This window comes from Macaca nemestrina, chromosome 17 (assembly GCF_043159975.1).
Source record: "Macaca nemestrina isolate mMacNem1 chromosome 17, mMacNem.hap1, whole genome shotgun sequence".
Classification (NCBI taxonomy): domain Eukaryota; kingdom Metazoa; phylum Chordata; class Mammalia; order Primates; family Cercopithecidae; genus Macaca; species Macaca nemestrina.
In genome coordinates, this window is record NC_092141.1 from 33,151,248 (window position 1) to 33,173,588 (window position 22,341).

Here is a 22,341-nt window from a genome sequence, read left to right on the forward strand (position 1 = left end):
TGTTTCCTTTTTCACCACAGGCCTCAATGCACTCTGAAATATCCCTGTGCAGATTCTACAAAAACAGTGTTTCCAAACTGCCGAATGAAAAGAAATATTTAACACTGCAAGGTGCATGCTAACATCACAAAATGGTTTGTCAGAAAGCTTCATTCTAGTTTTTGTCATGGGATATTCACTTTTCTGTCAATGGCCTCAATGAGCTCCTAAATGTCCATTTGCAGAATGGACAAAAACTGTGTTTCCAAACTGCTGAATGAAAAGAAGGGTTTAACTGTGTGACATGAATGCATACATCAATCTTTCATGAATTCAGGGATTTTGATTGGAGGGTCTAGCTGAAGCCATGGTAGAAGAATATAAATTGTGAAGATTTTGTGGACATTTATTAGTTCCACAAATTAACACTTTTATAATTTGTTATGCCTATCTTTACTGCAATCTCTGAATTTAAATTGTGAAGATTTCATTGACATTTATCACTTCCCCAATCAATACTCCTGTGATTTCCTATGCCTGTCTTTACTTCAATCTCTTAATCCCATCATCTTCATAAGCTGAGGATGAATGTGACCTCAGGACACTGTGATGATTGTGTTAACTGCACAGATTGTTTGTAAGGCATGTGTGTTTAAACAACATGAAATCTGGGCACCTTGAAAAAAGAACAAGATAACAGTGATGTTCAGGGGAAAAAGGAGATAATCTTAATGTCTGGCTGCTTTTGGGCTGGGTATGACAGAGCCATACATCTCTTATTACCAAAAATGGGTAACAGAATTATCACTGAATTCTTTCCCCAGTAAGGAATATTAATAATTAACAGTCCTGGGAAAAGAATACATTCCCAGGGGAGGCCTGTGAAATGGCCGCCCTGGGAGTGTCTGCCTTTATGGAGATGCAGATAGGAATGAAACACTCCCTAACCTCCTGCATTGCCCCCAGACTTGCTAGGATTAGGAAATTCCAGCCTGGCAAATTTCTAGTCAGACTGGTTCTCTGCTCTTGAACCCCGACAATGCATGCACAGTGGCACATTGAAATTCATTAGTGATTCTAGTTTTGCCCTGAAATTCTGCCTTGTGATCTTTTGTTGCCCTTGAAGCATGTGATCCCTGTGACCCACACCCTATTCGTACACTCCCTTCCCTTTTGAAAATCACTAATAAAAACATCCTGGTTTTGCAGCTTGTGGGGCATCACTGAACCTGCTGACATGTGATGTCTCTCCCAGACACTAAGCTTTAAAAATTTCCCTCTTTCTACTCTTTCCCTTTATTTCTCAGACTGACTGACACGGAAAATGGATAAAGACCCATGAAGAACTATCAGGGGCGATATTTCCCAATATCTGGCGCCCACATAGTCTTTCCTTTTTCCTAAGTGCATGTGGGAACACAATTCCCTTTGGTAGGTGCAGATAACATCATTGGTTTGGTCCACAGATACACATGTCCAACTCCCTGGTGACTGGTGAGTGGTCTGTGTGTGGTCCAGGTTTACTATGGGTCACCCAGAGTATAAACATTATACTTATCTTTTCTATATTAAACTCTGGTTAAAACAGAAAAGGGTTCGAGTAACCATTGAAAATATGGTCACTCTATTCAGTACACTGGCAAAATTCTCTCCTTGGTCTCTTGAAAAAGGAATCTCAGATGAAAACCTGTTAAAACAGAGAAGGGTGCGAGTATCCTTGGAAAATATGGTAACTCTATGAGGGGTGGTGGAAAAAATACAGTCCTTCATTTCCTGAAAAAGGAACCGTATATGTAAAACTATGAGATTGTTTTGGTGCTGCATTCTGGGACCTGGTCTCAACAGGGAATTATGTTCCCATCACTGTTTGGGGTGTTTGGGCCTTGGTGTATGCCATCTTGCTGGTGTACTGATCCTGTGACCCCTGCAGTTGCTGCAGTTTTGTGCCTTTTCATCAGTTTCTGTGCCTTTTCCTCAGCTTTAATCTCCCACACGGCCTTCATTATCTGATCAGCCTTTCCCTTCGGCTACTCCTCCCCCACCTGAGGATGTTAAGAATTCAATGTCTAACTCCAGTGACTTTGGATTACGGTCACCCTTGATGATCTTATTTCCTTTCATGAAGAGCCAGTACTTGTAGCTCCCATGGCCCCAACTCACACAGTGCAGGAACATAGATATGCTAATTCTTCCCTCTTCAAACATTTGCAACATTTGCCTCTGGGCATCACCTAATTGCTCCAGGACCAAACTACGATTTACCAATAGTTCTCCAAGCCCTCCCCCATCCACTACAGCCCCTTAACCTCCTGTCGTTTCAGTTCCTCAACCAGTCTGCATCATTATGTACATCTCAATCTTACCTTTCTATAAGAATTTAAGGGCTGGGTGCGGTGACTCAAGCCTGTAATCCCAGCACTTTGGGAGGCCGAGATGGGTGGATCACGAGGTCAGGAGATCGAGACCATCCTGGCTAACACGGTGAAACCCCGTCTCTACTAAAAAAATACAAAAAAATTAGCCGGGCGAGGTGGCGGGCGCCTATAGTCCCAGCTACTCGGGAGGCTGAGGCAGGAGAATGGCGGGAACCCTGGAGGCGAAGCTTGCAGTGAGCCGAGATCGCGCCACTGCACTCCAGCCTGGGCAACAGAGCGAGACTCCATATCAAAAAAAAAAAAAAAAAAAAAAAGAATTTAAGGATGCTTGTATTCAGTATGTTCCTACTTCTCCTTACGTTAAAACGGTATTACAAACTTTTTGTATGGAAGTCACTACTTCCTTTAGACTGGGACCTTTTTGCAAAAGCTGTTCTAACCCCATCTCAGCCTAGTGGGCAGAGGAGACCCGTTTGCAGGCTCACCTAAATCAGACTAATGACATTCTAATTACTCAGGTTCAGCTCACAGGCTCTGATAGTTTCTCTGATACTTATGCCCAATTAAACTTTGATGTTCTTACCACAGAACAAGTAACAAAGGTGTGAATGAGAGCTCGGGATAAATTACGTGTTCCAGCAAAAGCTCCTGTTTCTTTTACCTCGGTTAAACAAGGTCACGCTGAATTATACGCTGATTGTTTTAGCTAAATCACAGGATGCTGTTAGAAAATCTGTCTCTGATGAGTGCACTCAAGGTATTCTCCTTCATATATTAGCTTTTGAAAATGCGAACCATGAGTGTAAAATGGCCATGTGTTCTCTCCAACAACAAAATTTACCTGATCACAAGGTTTTGCCTGCATATATTAAAGCTTGTGAAGGCATGGGATCAGACACCCACAAAGATATTCTGCAGGCATGGGCTATGAAGGACACCAATCAAACTGGTCCCACTAATTCTTTTCTTGAAGCCTGTTATAATTGCAGTCAACTTGGTCATACTCAAAAAAATTGCACTGTTAAAAACCTAAAAGCGGCCAAGCTGGCTCAACAAACACAGCCAAATGTTGCTTCTACTGCTTATTCAACATTGGGCAAGTAATTGCCACTCTAAGTATGATATAGATGGAAGCCCCCAGCAACAACACTAGGGAAATGGGGAATGGGGCCAGTCCCAGGCCCCAATATCAAATGGGACGCTTCAGACTCAGATCAACATTGTATTTCCACTTCAGGTAGTCACAACACAGCCCCCAGCACAAACAAATTTACCTACAGTCAAACCAAATAAGTCCCAGCCTCTCCTTTTGTCTCAGTACAATGATGGTCCGCTTCCATGTTAGGGGGTGGGGGAGTCAATCTCTATAATATTATTCCTCTAAATTTGTTACCTAACTCTTTGCCTTTAATTGTCCCCACGAGGGTCACTGACCCTTTATCTCAAGGTTTAATAGGCCTGGTGTTATGTAGGGCATCCACCTCTGCTAAAGGAATCACCATTCATACTGGCCTATTAATTCTGATTCTGTTGATGAGATTAAATTAATCATGTCTGCCAAGGTTCCTGTTTCCATTGAGGCCAGTGAGTCAATTGTTCAGTGGCTTTCACTACCTAATATCGTTTTAAACAAAGGAGATAGCACACGTGGAGCTGGGATGGGGTCTGGTGGTGAAAAGGCTACTTATTGGATTAATGTAATTTCTAAACAGCGGCCCACCTGCACCACACACATTTCAAGGAAAAACTTTTGAAGGCCTAGTAGATACTGGAGTTGTTGTCCCTGTTATTTCCTCTAGTTTATGACCTCCTCCTGGCTTAATCATCTCACTAACATAGGACTAGTAGGTGTTGGAAAAGCTGAGGAAGTTTATGAGAGCACATTTATCCTGCCTTGCATTGGCCCTGATAGTCAAAAGTGTACAATTCAGCCTTATATCAGGCCAATTCCCATTAATCTTTTGGGTAGAGATTTACTGGCACAATGGGGTTCTGAAATTAATATTCTACATAACTCTTCTAGGGCTCCCAGTCAGTATATGGAGGAAAACAATGGGTTTTTTCCTGGACTCGGTCTTGGTCCAAAGCATGAAGGGATTACTAAACCCCTCCCAGTTGCTGTAAAAGAAAACAGGGCTGGTTTAGGTTATCCTTTTTAGTAGCAGCCACTGCCACGCCTCCTGATCCTATCCTTTTACAATGGAGATCTGACTCACCTGTTTGGATTCAGCAGTGGCCACTTTCTAAAGAAAAACTGGAGGCTTTAACTCAATTGGCTTCTGAACAATTACAATTTGGAAATGTGAAACCTTCTCTTTCCCCTTTGAATTCTCCTGCGTTTCTAGTGAAAAAAATAAATCAGGCAAGTGGTGGATGGTAACCGATTTAAGGACCATTAATATTGTAATTAAACCTAATGGGGCCGTCCAACACAGCATGCCTGTCCCTGCTTTAGTACCTAAAAATTGGCCTCTCACAGTTATGGATCTTAAAGATTGCTTTTTTCATATTGCTTTACATAAACCAGATTGTGAAAAATTTGCTTTTTCTGTACCATCTGTCAATAATCAGGAGTCTGCAGCTTGTTTTCAATGGAAAGTACTTCCTCGGGGAATGTAGAATAGCCCTACACTCTGCCAGCTTTAGGTGTGACAAGTGCTTTCACCAGTTCGAGCCCAATTTCCCCAGATCTATATTCTTCTCTATATTGATGATATTTTAATTGCTGCCTCCACTAAAAAAGAATTGACTGTTATCAAAGTTTGAACCACCATGTTACAGAGGCTGGATTACACATCACTGAGACCACTCCTGTTCAATATTTAGGAATGGTGGTCGATAAACAACGTACTCCACCTCAAAATTTTAAATTAGGAGAGATTATTTGAGAACTTTAAATAACTTCCAAAAACGATGTGGTAACCTTAATTATTTATGACCTACTTTAGGCATTCCAACCTATGTGCTGTCTAAATTGTTTTCTATGCTGCAGGGAGATTCCAATGTCCACAGTCCCAGGACTTTGACCCTTGAGGCTTCACTAGAACTGGAATTCGCAGAGAAAAGAATCCAGACCACTAAGTTATCTAGAGTACAGCTGTTTCAGCCTTTTCAACTTCTGGTTTTCACTTCATTGCACTCCTCTACTGGTCTAATAGTTCAACACGATGATTTAGCGGAGAGGTGTTTTCTTCCTCATTCTGTGTCAAAAACTTTGTCTGTTTATCTGGATCAAATAGCCATCTTAATTGGACAGGTTTGGTGTAGAATACTTCAAATTTCCGGATTTGATCCAAATTTAATTGTAGTTCCTTTAAATTGGCTTGAAGTTCAAGCTGCCTTTCAACATTCTGTACTGTGGCACATTCACTTGGCTGATTTCTTTGGTGTTATTGACAATCATTATCCAAAGAACAAATAGTTTGATTTTATAAAAATGATGCCTTGGGTGGTCCCTCGATTAACCAATGATCAGCCCATTCCGGAGGCCGTTACAGTGTTCACCAATGTCTCCAGTCATGGCAATGCTGGTTATGTAGGTCCTACAGACAAGCTTATTTCTACCCCTTATACCTCTGCTCAAAAGACAGAGTTAATTGCTGTGATTACTGCCTTATGGAATTTTCCCAAACCTTTAAATATTGTCTCTGATTCTGCTTATGTTGTACATGCCACTAAAAATATAGAAACTGCTACTATCAAACATATTGATAATTGAATTGGCTTCTTCATTTTCAAGATTACAACAGGCAGCTCTCCAAAGTAGACACCCTTTCTATATTACACGTATTAGATCTCATAGCACTATACCAGGACTCATGTCTGCTGGTAACCATAAAGTCAACTGTTTTGTCTCTTTTGCAACCCGAGAAGCTCAGGAGTTCCATAATCTCGCTTATGTCAATGCTGTTGGATTAAAAGATAAATTTGCTCTTACCTGGAAACAGGCTAAGTTTATTGTTCACAGCTGCCCTCTGTGTCAGGTCTTTCTACTTCCAAATCAGGAACCTGGCATTGATCCCAGAGGCCTAACGCCTAATGCTTTATGGCAAATAGATGTGACTCAAGTTAGTTCCTTTGGCAGACTGTCACATGTGAATGTTTCTCTAGATACCTTCTCAGGTTTTATCTGGGCTACTTGCCAAAGAGGAGAAGGCATGGCCCATTTTAAAAAACATCTGTATTCTTGCTTTGCAGTTATGGGGCTTCCATATCAAATAAAGACAGACAACATCCCTGGATACGGTAGTAAGGCTTTTGATTTATTTATGCAACAGTGGGGGAATTTCCCATATTACTATAATCCCTTACAATCCTCAGGGACAGGCTGTGATGGAACGGGCCAATCGCATGTTAAAAACCCAATTGTCCAAACATTCTGAACAACAAAAACAAAATTTAACTATCCCCCACTCCCAATTACATTTGGCACTGTTTAAATTTTCTAAATATTCCTAAAGATAATAATCTAACTGCAGCCGAACGCCATTATACAGGGAAAAAATTCTCCCTAAACGAAGGCAAGCCAGTGTTATGGAAAAACTCGCAAACCAATACCTGGGAACCTGGAACAATTATAAAGTGGGGAAGAGGATATGCTGGTGTTTCACCTGGAGATCATCAATCCTCTGACTGGGTACTCACCAGGAGACTCAAGTTTTGGGTGAATACTGACAATGAAAACCACAGGCAAAAGACATCTTAGGGAAAATAGAAAAGGAACTATGAGGAATTATCAGGGGCAGGTTCCCCCAATAGTAATAAATCAGTTTCTCAGAAAGCTTCTGTCTTTTTTTATCTGAAGATGATTCATTTTTCACCATAGGCCCTAAAGCGCTCCAAAATATCCCTTCACAGATTCTACAAAATCAGTGTTTCTAAATTGCTGAATGAAAACAAATGTTTAATTTTTTGAGATAAACGTGCATGTAACAAAGCCCTTTCTCAGATAGCTTCCTACTGGTTTTTATCCTAGGATATTCCCATTTTGGATATTGGACTCAATGGGATCCCATATGTCCTAAGCAGAATTTACAAATACATTGTTTCCAAACCGTTGAATTCAAAGAAAAGTTTAACTCTTTGTGTTGAATGTACACATCACAGTTTCTCAGAAAGGTTCTTTCTACTTTTTATCCGAAGCTGTTTCCTTTTTCACCATAGGCCTCAATATACTCCCAAATATCCCTTCACAGATTCTACAAAAACAGTGTTTCCAAACTGCTGAATGAAAAGAAAAGTTGAACTCTGAGAGATGAATGCACACATCACAAAGCTGTTTCTCAGATAGCTTCTATCTTGTTTTTATCAAGAGTTATTAGGTTTTTCTCCCTTGGCCTTTATAAGTGCTAAAATATCTACTCCCAGAATGGACTAAAACAGTGTTTCCAAACTGCTGAATGAAAAGAATGGTTTAACTCTGCTAGATGAATGCACACATCACAAAATTCTCAGATAGCTTCCTTCTTGTTTTTTTTTTATATAAATTTATTTATTATTATTATACTTTAAGTTGTAGGGTACATGTGCATAACGTGCAGGTTTGTTACATATGTATACTTCTGCCATGTTGGTGTGCTGCACCCATCAACTCGTCATTTACATCAGGTATAACTCCCAATGCAATCCCTCGCCCCTCCCCCCTCCCCATGATAGGCCGCGGTGTGTGATGTTCCCCTTTCTGAGTCCGAGTGATCTCATTGTTCAGTTCCCACCTATGAGTGAGAACATGCGGTGTTTGGTTTTCTGTTCTTGTGATAGTTTGCTCAGAATGATGGTTTCTAGCTGCATCCATGTCTCTACAAAGGACACAAACTCATCCTTTTTGATGGCTGCATAGTATTCCATGGCGTATATGTGCCACATTTTCTTAATCCAATCTGTCACTGATGGACCTTTGGGTTGATTCCAAGTCTTTGCTATTGTGAATAGTACTGCAAGAAACATACGTGTGCATGTGTCTTTATAGCAGCATGATTTATAATCCTTTGGGTATATACCCAGTAATGGGATGGCTGGGTCATATGGTACATCTAGTTCTAGATCCTTGAGGAATCGCCATACTGTTTTCCATAATGGTTGAACTAGTTTACAATCCCACCAACAGTGTAAAAGTGTTCCTATTCCTCCACATCCTCTCCAGCACCTGTTGTTTCCTGACTTTTTAATGATCGCCATTCTAACTGGTGTGAGATGGTATCTCATTGTGGTTTTGATTTGCATTTCTCTGATGGCCAGTGATGATGAGCATTTTTTCATGTGTCTGTTGGCTGTATGAATGTCTTCTTTTGAGAAATGTCTGTTCATATACTTTGCTCACTTTTTGATGGGGTTGTTTGTTTTTTTCTTGTAAATGTGTTTGAGTTCTTTGTAGGTTCTGGATATTAGCCTTTTGTCAGATGAGCAGATTGCAAAAATTTTCTCCCATTCTGTAGGTTGTCTGTTCACTCTGATGGTAGTTTCTTTTGCTGTGCAGAAGCTCTTGGTTTAATGAGATCCCATTTGTCAATTTTGGCTTTTGCTGCCATTGCTTTTGGTGTTTTAGACATGAAGTCTTTGCCCATGCCTATGTCCTGAATGGTACTACCTAGGTTTTCCTCTAGGATTTTTATGGTATTAGGTCTAACATTTAAGTCTCTAATCCATCTTGAATTAATTTTCGTATAAGGAGTAAGGAAAGGATCCAGTTTCAGCTTTCTACTTATGGCTAGCCAATTTTCCCAGCACCATTTATTAAATAGGGAATCCTTTCACCATTTCTTGTTTCTCTCAGGTTTGTCAAAGATCAGATGGCTGTAGATGTGTGGTATTATTTCTGAGGACTCTGTTCTGTTCCATTGGTCTATATCTCTGTTTTGGTACCAGTACCATGCTGTTTTGGTTACTGTAGCCTTGTAGTATTGTTTGAAGTCAGGTAGCATGATGCCTCCAGCTTTGTTCTTTTGACTTAAGATTGTCTTGGAGATGCGGGCTCTTTTTTGGTTCCATATGAACTTTAAAGCAGTTTTCTCCAATTCTGTGAAGAAACTCATTGGTAGCTTGATGGGGATGGCATTGAATCTATAAATTACCTTGGGCAGTATGGCCATTTTCACTATATTGATTCTTCCTATCCATGAACATGGTATGTTCTTCCATTTGTTTGTGTCCTCTTTTATTTCACTGAGCAGTGGTTTGTAGTTCTCGTTGAAGAGGTCCTTTACATACCTTGTAAGTTGGATTCCTAGGTATTTTATTCTCTTTGAAGCAATTGTGAATGGAAGTTCATTCATGATTTGGCTCTGTGTTTGTCTGTTACTGGTGTATAAGAATGCTTGTGATTTTTGCACATTAATTTTGTATCCTGAGACTTTGCTGAAGTTGCTTATCAGCTTAAGGAGATTTTGGGCTGAGACAATGGGGTTTTCTAAACATACAATCATGTCATCTGCAAACAGGGACAATTTGACTTCTTCTTTTCCTAACTGAATACCCTTGATTTCTTTCTCTTGCCTAATTGCCCTAGCCAGAACTTCCAACACTATGTTGAATAGGAGTGGTGAGAGAGGGCGTCCCTGTCTTGTGCCAGTTTTCAAGGAGAATTTTTCCAGTTTTTGCCCATTCACTATGATATTGGCTGTGGGTTTGTCATAAATAGCTCTTATTATTTTGAGGTACGTTCCATCAATACCGAATTTATTGAGCGTTTTTAGCATGAAGGGCTGTTGAATTTTGTCAAAAGCCTTTTCTGCATCTATTGAGATAATCATGTCGTTCTTGTCTTTGGTTCTGTTCACATGCTGGATTATGTTTATTGATTTGCGAATGTTGAACCAGCCTTGCATCCCAGGGATGAAGCCCACTTGATCATGGTGGATAAGCTTTTTGATGTGTTGCTGAATCCGGTTTGCCAGTATTTTATTGAGGATTTTTGCATCGATGTTCATCAGGGATATTGGTCTAAAATTCTCTTTTTTTGTTGTGTCTCTGCCAGACTTTGGTATCAGGATGGTGTTGGCCTCATAAAATGAGTTAGGGAGGATTCCCTCTTTTTCTATTGATTGGAATAGTTTCAGAAGGAATGGTACGAACTCCTCCTTGTACCTCTGGTAGAATTCAGCTGTGAATCCATCTGGTCCTGGACTTTTTTTGGTTGGTAAGCTATTAATTATTGCCTCAATTTCAGAGCCTGCTATTGGTCCATTCAGGGATTCAACTTCTTCCTGGTTTAGTCTTGGAAGAGTGTAAGTGTCCAGGAAATTATCCATTTCTTCTAGATTTTCCAGTTTATTTGCGTAGAGGTGTTTATAGTATTCTCTGATGGTAGTTTGTATTTCTGTGGGGTCGGTGGTGATATCCCCTTTATCAATTTTAATTGCGTCGATTTGATTCTTCTCTCTTTTCTTCTTTATTAGTCTTGCTTGTGTTCTGTCAATTTTGTTGATCTTTTCAAAAAACCAACTCCTGGATTCATTGATTTTTTGGAGAGTTTTTTGTGTCTCTATCTCCTTCAGTTCTGCTCTGATCTTAGTTATTTCTTGCCTTCTGCTAGCTTTCGAATGTGTTTGCTCTTGCTTCTCTGGTTCTTTTAATTGTGATGTTAGAGTGTCAATTTTAGATCTTTCCTGCTTTCTCTTGTGGGCATTTAGTGCTATAAATTTCCCTCTACACACTGCTTTAAATGTGTCCCAGAGATTCTGGTATGTTGTATCTTTGTTCTCATTGGTTTCAAAGAACATCTTTATTTCTGCCTTCATTTCATTATGTACCCAGTAATCATTCAGGAGCAAGTTGTTGAGTTTCCATGTAGTTGAGCGGTTTTGATTGAGTTTCTTAGTCCTGAGTTCTAGTTTGATTGCACTGTGGTCTGAGAGACAGTTTGTTATAATTTCTGTTCTTGTACATTTGCTGAGGAGTGCTTTACTTCCAATTACGTGGTCGATTTTGGAGTAAGTACGATGTGGTGCTGAGAAGAATGTATATTCTGTTGATTTGGGGGGGATAGTTCTATAGATGTCTATTAGGTCTGCTTGGTGCAGAGATGAGTTCAATTCCTGGATATCCTTGTTAACTTTCTGTCTCGTTGATCTGTCTAATGTTGACAGTGGAGTGTTGAAGTCTCCCATTATTATTGTATGGGAGTCTAAGTCTCTTTGTAAGTCTCTAAGGACTTGCTTGATGAATCTGGGTGCTCCTGTATTGGGTGCATATATATTAAAGGATAGTTAGCTCTTCCTGTTTAATTGATCCCTTTACCATTATGTAATGGCCTTCTTTGTCTCTTTTGATCTTTGATGGTTTAAAGTCTGTTTTATCAGAGACTAGTATTGCAACCCCCGCTTTTTTTTGTTCTCCATTTGCTTGGTAAATCTTCCTCCATCCCTTTATTTTGAGCCTATGTATGTCTCTGCGTGTGAGATGGGTCTCCTGAATACAGCAGACTGATGGGTCTTGACTCTTTATCCAGTTTGCCAGTCTGTGTCTTTTAATTGGAGCATTTAGTCCATTTACATTTAAGGTTAAGATTGTTATGTGTGAACGTGATCCTGCCATTATGATATTAACTGGTTATTTTGCTCATTAGTTGATGCAGTTTCTTCCTAGCCTCGATGGTTTTTACATTTTGGCATGTTTTTGCAATGGCTGGTACCGGTTGTTCCTTTCCATGTTTAGTGCTTCCTTCAGGGTCTCTTGTAAGGCAGGCCTAGAGGTGACAAAATCTCTAAGCATTTGCTTATCTGTAAAGGATTTTATTTCTCCTTCACTTATGAAACTTAGTTTGGCTGGATATGAAATTCTGGGTTGAAAATTGTTTTCTTGAAGAATGTTGAATATTGGCCCCCACTCTCTTCTGGCTTTTAGAGTTTCTGCCGAGAGATCTGCTGTTAGTCTGATGGGCTTCCCTTTGTGGGTAACCCGACCTTTCTCTCTGGCTGCCCTTAAGATTTTTTCCTTCATTTCAACTTTGGTGAATCTGGCAATTATGTGTCTTGGAGTTGCTCTTCTCGAGGAGTATCTTTGTGGCGTTCTCTGTATTTCCTGGATTTGAATGTTGGCCTGCCCTACTAGGTTGGGGAAGTTCTCCTGGATGATACCCTGAAGAGTGTTTTCCAATTTGGTTCCATTTTCCCCCTCACTTTCAGGCACCCCAATCAGACGTAGATTTGGTCTTTTTACGTAATCCCATACTTCTTGCAGGCTTTGTTCATTTCTTTTTCTTCTTTTTTCTTTTGGTTTCTCTTCTCGCTTCATTTCATTCATTTGATCCTCAATCGCTGATACTCTTTCTTCCAGTTGATCGAGTCGGTTACTGAAGCTTGTGCATTTGTCACGTATTTCTCGTGTCATGGTTTTCATCTCTTTCATTTCGTTTATGGCCTTCTCTGCACTAATTACTCTAGCCATCAATTCTTCCACTTCTTTTTTCAAGATTTTTAGTTTCATTGCGCTGGGTACGTAATTCCTCCTTTAGCTCTGAGAAGTTTGATGGACTGAAGCCTTCTTCTCTCATCTCGTCAAAGTCATTCTCCGTCCAGCTTTGATCCGTTGCTGGCGATGAGCTGCGCTCCTTTTCCGGGGGAGATGCGCTCTTATTTTTTGAATTTCCAGCTTTTCTGCCCTGCTTTTTCCCCATCTTTGTGGTTTTATCTGCCTCTGGTCTTTGATGATGTTGATGTACTGATGGGGTTTTGGTTTAGGTGTCTTTCCTGTTTGATAGTTTTCCTTCTAACAGTCAGGACCCTCAGCTGTAGGTCTGTTGGAGATTGCTTGAGGTCCACTCCAGACCCTGTTTGCCTGGGTATGGTATCAGCAGCAGAGGTTGCAGAAGATAGAATATTGCTGAACAGCGAGTGTACCTGTCTGATTCTTGCTTTGGAAGCTTCCTCTCAGGGGTGTACTCCTCCCTGTCAGGTGTGGGGTGTCAGACTGCCCCTAGTGGGGGATGTCTCCCAGTTAGGCTACTCAGGGGTCGGGGACCCACTTGAGCAGGGAGTCTGTTCCTTCTCAGATCTCAACCTCCGTGTTGGGAGATCCACTGCTCTCTTCAAAGCTGTCAGACAGAGTCCTTTGCGTCTGCAGAGGTTTCGGCTATGTTTGTTATTGCCCTGTCCCCAGAGGTGGAGTCTACAGAGACAGGCAGGTTTCCTTGAGCTGCTGTGAGCTCCACCCAGTTCGAGCTTTCCAGCAGCTTTGTTTACCTACTTAAGCCTCAGCAATGGCGGGCGCCCCTCCCCCAGCCTCTCTGCTGCCTTGCCGCGAGATTGCAGACTCTGTGCTAGCAATGAGGAAGGCTCCGTGGGTGTGGGACCCTCCCGGCCAGGTGTGGGATATGATCTCCTGGTGTACCTGTTTGCTTAAAGTGCAGTATTGGGGTGGGAGTTACCCGGTTTTCAAGGTGTTGTGTGTCTCAGTTCCCCTGGCTAGGAAAAGGGATTCCCTTCCCCCTTGCGCTTCCCAGGTGAGGCAATGCCTCACCCTGCTTCAGCTCTCGCTGGTCGGGCTGCAGCAGCTGACCAGCACCGATCGTCCGGTACTCCCCAGTGAGATGAACCCAGTACCTCAGTTGAAAATGCAGAAATCACCGGTCTTCTGTGTCGCTCGTGCTGGGAGTTGGAGACTGGAGCTCTTCCTATTCGGCCATCTTGCTCCGCCCCCCCCTCCTTCTTGTTTTTATCATGGAATATTCACTTTTATGCCATTGGCGTCATTGAACTCCAAAATGTCCATACCCAGAAAGGATAAAAACAGTGTTTCCAAACTGCTGAATCCAAAGAAAGGCTTAATTCTGTGAGACGAATGCACAAATCACAAAGCAGTTTCTAAAAATGTTTTTTTCTAGTTTTTATCTGAATTTATTTCCTTTTTCAACATAAGCCTGATTGCACACCCAAATAGCCTTTCACAACTTCTATAAAAACAGTGTTTGAAACTGCAGACTTAAAAGAAAGGTTTAATTCTGCTACATGAATGCACACATCACAAAGTGATTTGCCTGATAGCTTCCTTGTAGTTTTTATCCTGGGATATTCACTTCTTCACATTTGACCTCAAAGAGCTCCGAAATATCCACTTCAAATTGGACAGAAACAGTGTTTCTAAACAGCTGAATCCAAAGAAAGTTTTAACTTTGAGAGATTAATGTGCACATCACAAAGCAGTTTCTCAGGCAGGTTCTTTCTCATTTCTCTCTGAAGATGTTTCCTTTTTCACCGTAGTCCTCAATGTGCTCCCAAATATGACTTTGTAGATTCTACAAAAACAGTGGTTCCAAACTGCTGAACTAAAAGAAAGGTTTAACTCTCTGAGATAAATGCAATCATCACAAAGCAGTTTCTCAGATAGCTTCCTTTAACTTTTATCCTCGGATATTTCCTTTTTTGCCATTTATCTCAATGAGTTCCCAAATGTCCATTTGCAGAATGCACAAAAATGGTGTTTCCAAACTGCTGAATCCAAAAAAATTTTAACTCTGTGAGATGAATGCACACATTACCAAGCAGTTTCTCAGAATGCTTCTTTCTAGTTGTTATCTGAATGTGTTTCCTTTTTCACCATAGGCCTCAATGTGCTCCCAAATATCACTTCGCAGATTCTAAAAAAACAGATTTTCCAAATTGCTGAATTAAAACAAGTATTTAATCTGTGAGATGAATGAGACACATCAAAAAGTGATTTCTCCGATAGATTTCTTCTAGTTTTTATCCAGGGATATTCCCTTTTTCCCCATTGGTCTCAATGAGCTCTGAAATGATCAGTCGCTCAATGGACAGAAACAGTATTTCCAAACTGCTGAATACAAGGAAATGTTTAACTATGTGAGATGAATGCAAACATCACAAAGCAGTTTTTCCAGATAGTTTCTTCCCAGTTTTTGTCTGAAAATGTTTCCTTTTTCACCATAGGCCTCAATGTGCTCCCAAATATTCCTTCACAGATTCTACAAAAACAGTATTTCCACACTATTGCAGGACCTGGCCAGCAGCCCACAATGCAACGGGGCTCTCTCTTTGTCCCAGGCAGTTCAGAAGGTAGAGAAATAATAGACATACACAAGATAGTGAAAGCTGGGTCCAGGGGGGTCACTGTCTTCTGGTCCCACGGTGCCAACAATTCACTGGATATGCCAACATTTATTATTAAGTTTAGTAAGGGTGGGAATAGGTTAATAAGGTATTTAGGGTCATTTGATTATGAGGTGAGATCGTGGAGTGAAGATGAAGTAATTATTTAATGTAACATCTGTATGCAGAAGTACAGTATACAGAGGTAAGAATTTACAATATAGTGTGTGCATCAGTAATTTCTAACAGAACCTTAAAACAGAAACACAGTCTTTCCATAACCTATGACTAGCAAGATATTAATCAGTAGTAACAGTTGCAGCAAAAGCTCACTACAAACAATCCATAGTATCAGGATGTGAAGTTACACAACCAGTTAGACCAGAAATCCTCTGAAGGGAGTATGCCTTAACCCTAAAGAGGCCTAGAAGAGCCATGGCAAGATGAGAACATTTATAGACCTATCTTATCAATATGGGCAGACGTCCCCCCACCCCCCGTGCCATGCGTCTGTTTTTATGCTCTCCATGAGGGTCACATTCCATTCCCAGAGCTATGAACCTTTGCTTTTCTGGGATAGGAATCTTGGTGATGTGAAACCTCTCTGACTGCATGTTCATTCATAGACTCTTTATAGGAGGAAGCACGTCACGTTCTGTTGGCTCATTCTGTCAGTTTAACCTGGCATTGTCTTTACACAATCCTGCATGCAATTTTGTATTTACAATAATCAGGAACATTTCTTCTTTTATTCTGTACTAGCAATATTTTCAGGTAGTCTCCCTAAATCTTCCCCTTTTCTCTGCTTTAGATGAACCACAGCAATCATAGCTTTGTGATGATTATGACTGGATTGGAGAATTTTTTTTTCCAATTTTACATATGAACTATAAACCAATAGCACAAATTATACACAGGACAAAATTAACGGTACTGGATCCTCCTAAAGATTTTACCCATTGAACGTGGTTCAGATTAGATATCCTGTTAGAGATACCGTCTAAAACTTCAGCACTGGGTAAAGTAGTTAAGTGTAATTGAGAGACCTCAAAAATATGTTCTTTTAGCTTGCTTATGTCTGAACTTAAATTATCTTTACTTCCTTGTAAATGGCATTTTTCTGATTCCCAGTTGTGAACAGACTCATTATATTGGAAGGAGTTATACAAAATTCAGAAATATTCCAATCACATTGCATTTGTAATCTATGTTCTAAACTCATAATTCTATGTCCCATCCATGTAACAGTTTGTCTTAGATCATTAATTTGATTGGCTAATTTTTTATCAATACCTAAGAATTCCACATCCGAGTAGAATTTTTTTTTGCCATTTATTCACAAAATGAACAGTTTGAATAGATTGATGTAATGCAACTCCAGCAGTAGCAGCAGTCGCAGTAAAAACAATCAAGCCCATTATTACAGCCATTAATGTAAAAATAAATCATTTACTCCTTTTAAGAATTTTCTGTAGAATACTATTAATAGCATGGATAGAAGGGGAAAATTCCCAAGGCCTATGTAAGGCTGCGGGGAGCCAAATACCTTCTTTGGCTCTGTCTATTAAAATTCTATGATATTGATTAAAGGATGAGTCAATACGAGTATATAAGTAACAATTAACACAGGTAATTATGTTGAGTTTTGAACTAATATGCGTCTTTCCTACTAACAACATATATGGTGGTTTAACACAACTTTTAAGCGATACAGTTTTTTTGGACTCCATATAGATAGTGTATATATATACATACATATATTGGGATGGTACTCTTTTTTGTGAATGTGGGGTGAGGGGAATAGGTTGTATGTGAGATGGTGGGAGGACATTAGCCACAGGGGGTAGAAGTTCTCATAATCTTTACTATCCCATCTTTGAATTGACCTTTTGATGATTGCCATAGTGATATTTTTGGCTGTATGGAAATAGTAGTGTAAATCAATCTGTTGTCTTAGTTTTCTAGGTGAAAAGGTGGATTTACTTATAACACTTTCTCCAGCCCCAACTCTCATACCAGTCATAGCTACAGTTAATCTCCATAATTCTGAATGTTCAGGTCCTAAGTGGGAACAATCAGCCTTGGCTTAGGAGGGGGAACCCCTGCCCCTTTCCACTTAAAAGGAAAAAAGAAGTTAAATCTATGATATAATAGGGAAGGATTGTCACTACTTTTTTGATAAGTAATATCATAGAGAAAATGTTGACAATCTCTGTGAGCCTGAGAGCAATTATTAGCAATATGACCTTTAGGAGTCCAATCAACAACGGCGTAGTGAGAAGAATTAAATAGCACATTTCTTGCTGAACTAACACAATCCTTCCATATTAATTTGTCAGCATTTGAAGACAAGTTGAGAGGACATGCAGGTCCTAAAGGCTTATATTGGGATGTGTGAATATAATCAGTGATTTGATCTGCCTTAGAAGTTTTAATGAGAGCTCTGATACCAAGTGTCCTAAGGGAGGGACAGAGTGACCAGATGGTAGTGTGACTGCCCAAGTTTGAATAGGTAATGGAGACATCCATTAGTGGGTCCCAGGGACAAAGGTGAATACCTAAAACATAAAGTGATATTGAAAGTGGTCCCTTCTTCTGAAGGTTGGGCAGGACAATGATCATCTACAGAACCAGACATCCAAATACTATAATTAGCATAGACTTTGATAAAAGCATCCATCGATATCATGGCTCAAATAAGAAGAGGAAAAGGAATACAGGCCCAATATGTATAGTTTTTAACCATCTGTGGGGTGACAAAGGGAAGAAGGATCAGTGTCATCAGGAGGAGGCAGAGGTTGAGCCAGACCTAGATCACTGCAGACAAGTTGTTCAGGATGACTGACTGGATTGTCTGTTGTAAAGGGGTTAGCATGGTCATTTTCTTCTTTTTGACAATTGGATGTGTTAGTTGTTTCCTGCTGTGGTGATTTTTCAGCAAATTTCTCTGTCTCGTTGTTGCATACATTTTCAGGACACAATTTCAAGTGTCTAGCAGAAATCCAAACAGGAGATTGATGTTCACCTGAAGAAGCACAAGCATAGCCTTTCCCCACGTTAAAATAGAAACTTTTGACCATATATTAGATTGAATATCTTTCCACCATACTTCCCTTCCTTAGCTTACCATGGGACAGTTACCAGAAAAATGTTTATCAGCAGCAGTAACAGAATTAGATTTGGGAATATTAAGAAAATTTAACGTGAGCAATGCCAAGTTTAGTTGTATGTGAGGGGTAGACAACTTATCCCATTCTTTTTGTTTAAGTAATTATAAAACTTTAAAGTTCTGTTACTTCTTTCTACAATAGCTTGGACTTGTGGGTTATAAGGAATACCAGTGGTATGCTTAATATGCCACTGTTCAAGAAAATTTTTAAAAGTTTTACTGTAATAGGCTGAAACATTTTCTGTTTTGAGCTCACTAGGAATTCCCATAACTGCCAAACATGAAAAAATATCTTTTTTAATATGAGAAGTGACTGCTCCAGTTTGACAAGTAACCCAGATGAAACTGGAAGAGGTGTCAACTGTGACATGCACATAAGCTAATTTTCCAAAAGAATTACCATGAGTAACATCCATTTGCCAGATAACATTAGGAGAAAGGCCTCAAGGATTAACTCCGGGAGATTGTGTGGGTAAGACAAGAATCTGACATTGAGAACAGTGTTGTACAATTTGTTTAGCTTGTTTCCAACTGAGAGAATATTTATGTTTAAAACCTGAGGCACTAGTATTATTTAGTTGGTGAAATTGTTCTGCATCTTTAATGACTAGAGAAACTAGAGTACCAACTTTATGATTACCTCAGGATAAAGGTCCAGGCAAGTTAGTATGAGAACAAATGTGAGTGATAAAAAAAGGGTGATTTCGGTTTCTGACAGTTTTTTGTAATAAAAAGAACAAGGAAAATAGATTTCTGTCAGTAATATTTTTGATGGTAGCTGTTTCTATTGCCTTAGTGGCATGGACTATATAAGCTGAGTCAGAGACGATATTAAGAGACTGATCAAAATCCTGTAATGCAGAGATAAAAGGAAACAGCTCCGCTTTTTAAGCAGAAGTCTATGGATTAGAAATTACTTTATCTTTTGGTCCTACATACCCTGTCTTTCCATTACTGGATCCATCAGTAAAAATGGCAATGACTGTCTCAAGTGGTGATGAACGAGTAAGTTTTAGTAGAACATAGAAAGTATCTCGTAGAAATTGAAACAATTTTGCCTTAGGCAAATGGTTATCAATAATGTCAATGAAGTCAGCCAGATTAGTCTGCCAGCAAAAAGATGTAGAAAAGGCATTTTTAACTTCATTTTTTGACAAAGGGACCACAATAATGTTTGGATCAAAGCCGGAGATTTTAGTGATACTTTGACCTCCTAACCCAATCAAAATGGCTATTTGATCAAGATATATTGAAAGAGTTTTAGAGGTTGAATTAGTAAGAAATACCCATTCAACTAGAGAACCATTTTTTACTATAAGTCCTGTAGGAGAGTGGATGGAAGGAAAAACTAAAAATTGTAAAGGTAAATTGGGTCAATACGAGAGACTTGTGCCTCTCTCACTCATTGTTCTACAAAAGACAACTCTTGTTTTGCTGATTCAGATAGAGAGCAAGGATTGTTTAAATCTGTATCTCCTGATAAAGTGGCAAATAGATGATATAATGCATAAGAAGAAATGCCTAGTGTTGGTCTGAGATAATTGATGTCACCTAGTAATTTTTGAATGTCATTCAAACTGTTTACATTGTCCATACAAAGTTGGACTTTTTGCAGCTTAATGGAGCAAGCTTCTGGCTGCATTCCAAAGTACAGAAAAGGAGTGGCTTGTTGGAGTCCTGCATTGACAACAGCTAATTTTAAAGAGGTATAAAAATGAATTAATTTATCTTTAGTGGGGTATCCAGCAATCAGGATATCATCCATATAATGAAGAATGTAATTATTTTTAAAAGTCTGTCAGATAGGTTGTAGCACAATACTGACAACTGACAAATAGCAAGGCTGTTAATCATTCCTTGAAGTAAAACTTTCCATTGATATCTAGCTGCGGGAGCTGAATTGTTAATGGATGGTATAGTGAAAGCAAATTTTTCACAGTCTGACTTGTCTAAAGATACATGGAAAAAAGCAGTCTTTAAGGTCAATGATAATTAAAGGCCATTCCTTAGAAATTGTAGAGGGGGAGGGCATATCGGGTTGTAATGCCCCCATAGGTTTAATAACTGCCTTAACAGATCTTAACTCTGTTACCATCCTCCATTTTCCTGACTTGTTTTTTGTATAACAAACACAGGCGAGTTCCATGGAGACAAGGAGGGCTCAATAGTGTTTTCTGGTAGTAAATCATTAACAATTTCAATTAAAGCCTCCATCTTGTGTTTGGAAAGCGACCACTGCCCTACCCAAATGGGTGACTCATACATCCATTGTACAGGGGCAGAGGAACAGAAGGAGAGTGAGGACACAGGTATGTGGACTAAGGGGAAGCAAGATTCTAAGCCTCTGAAAGAAGGGGTCCCGGAGCATTGAAAGAAACAGTAGGCTTAGAAGAGGGGAGAGGTCCAAAAGGATGAGAGGAACAAGAAATAGGTCTTTCAGATGAATGCCACACGTCCTCCTCTGGAAGATGTAGCAACGGATTAGTAGAAGAAGAGTTAACATATACAGGTTTCAAGATAGGAGGCAGAAGGAGGGATCATCACCAGGTTCCTATTTTGGGGAGAAAACAAGGAGAGATCAAATTCTACCTCATGATCAGAAGGAGGGCTAGTGGGGTAGTCAACCACCTGAGGTAAGGGGAGTGGTTCACCATCTGCATTAACTTGTGGCAGTTGAAGAGGATCACCAGACTGAAAAGGAAGTAAAGTAACACGAGTAAGAGCCCAGTCAGTCCAAACAGAAATAAGAAGTAAAGCATTATCTCTATGAGTTGGCAGAGAGTGGCACCAATTCTATCCCAGTCTAACAGGTCCATAGAATCTTTGTCAGGGATCCAAAGACAATATTTTTCAATAGTCTGAAATAAAAGAACAAGGTTATTGGAATTAGCCTTGATTCCACCCTGTTTAATAAGAAGTTTAAGAAAAGACAGATAAGCCTGGCGTTTAGACTACAATTGTCCCATAATAACCCTGGAATATAACTGGTCAACAAACCCAAAAAGAGGGGAGAGTTGGAAAAAGTGTAACAGAGGCCTCACCATTGAGACTGAAGACTAGTCATCATACACCTGCACTCATAGTGCACTGAGCCGAGGAACAAAGAAGGCCACGTTGGGCGCCAGATATTGCGGGTCCTGGTCAGCAGCCCACAATGCAATGGGGTTCTCTCTTTGCTCCCAGGTGGATTGGTAGGTGGATAAATAATAGAGACACACAAGATAGTGAATGTTAGATCCAGGGGGGTCACCGCATTCTGGTCCCGCAGTGCCAACAGTGCACTGGATATGCCAGCATTTATTATTAAATTTAGTGAGACTGGGTGTAGGTTAGTGAGGGATTTAGGGTCATTTGACTACGAGGTGAGATGGTCTCATGGGGATGAAGTAATTCTTTAACATAACATCTGTATGCAGAAGTACAGTATACAGAGGTAAGAATTTACAATATAGTGTGTTCATCAGTAATTTCTAACAGAGCCTTAAAACGGAAACACAGTCTTTCCATAACCTATGATTAGCAAGATATTAGTCAGCAGTAACAGTTGCAGCAAAAGCTCACTACAAACAATCCACAGTAACAGGATGTGAAGCTAGACAACCAGTTAGACCAGATATTCTCAGAAGGGAGTATGCCTTAATCCTAAAGAGGCCTAGAAGAGCTGTGGCAAGATGAGAGTGTTTATAGCCCTATCTTACCCATATGGACAGATGCCCCCCATGTGTCCATTTTTAGGCTCTCCATGAGGGTCGCCTTCCATTCCCAGAGCTATGAGCAT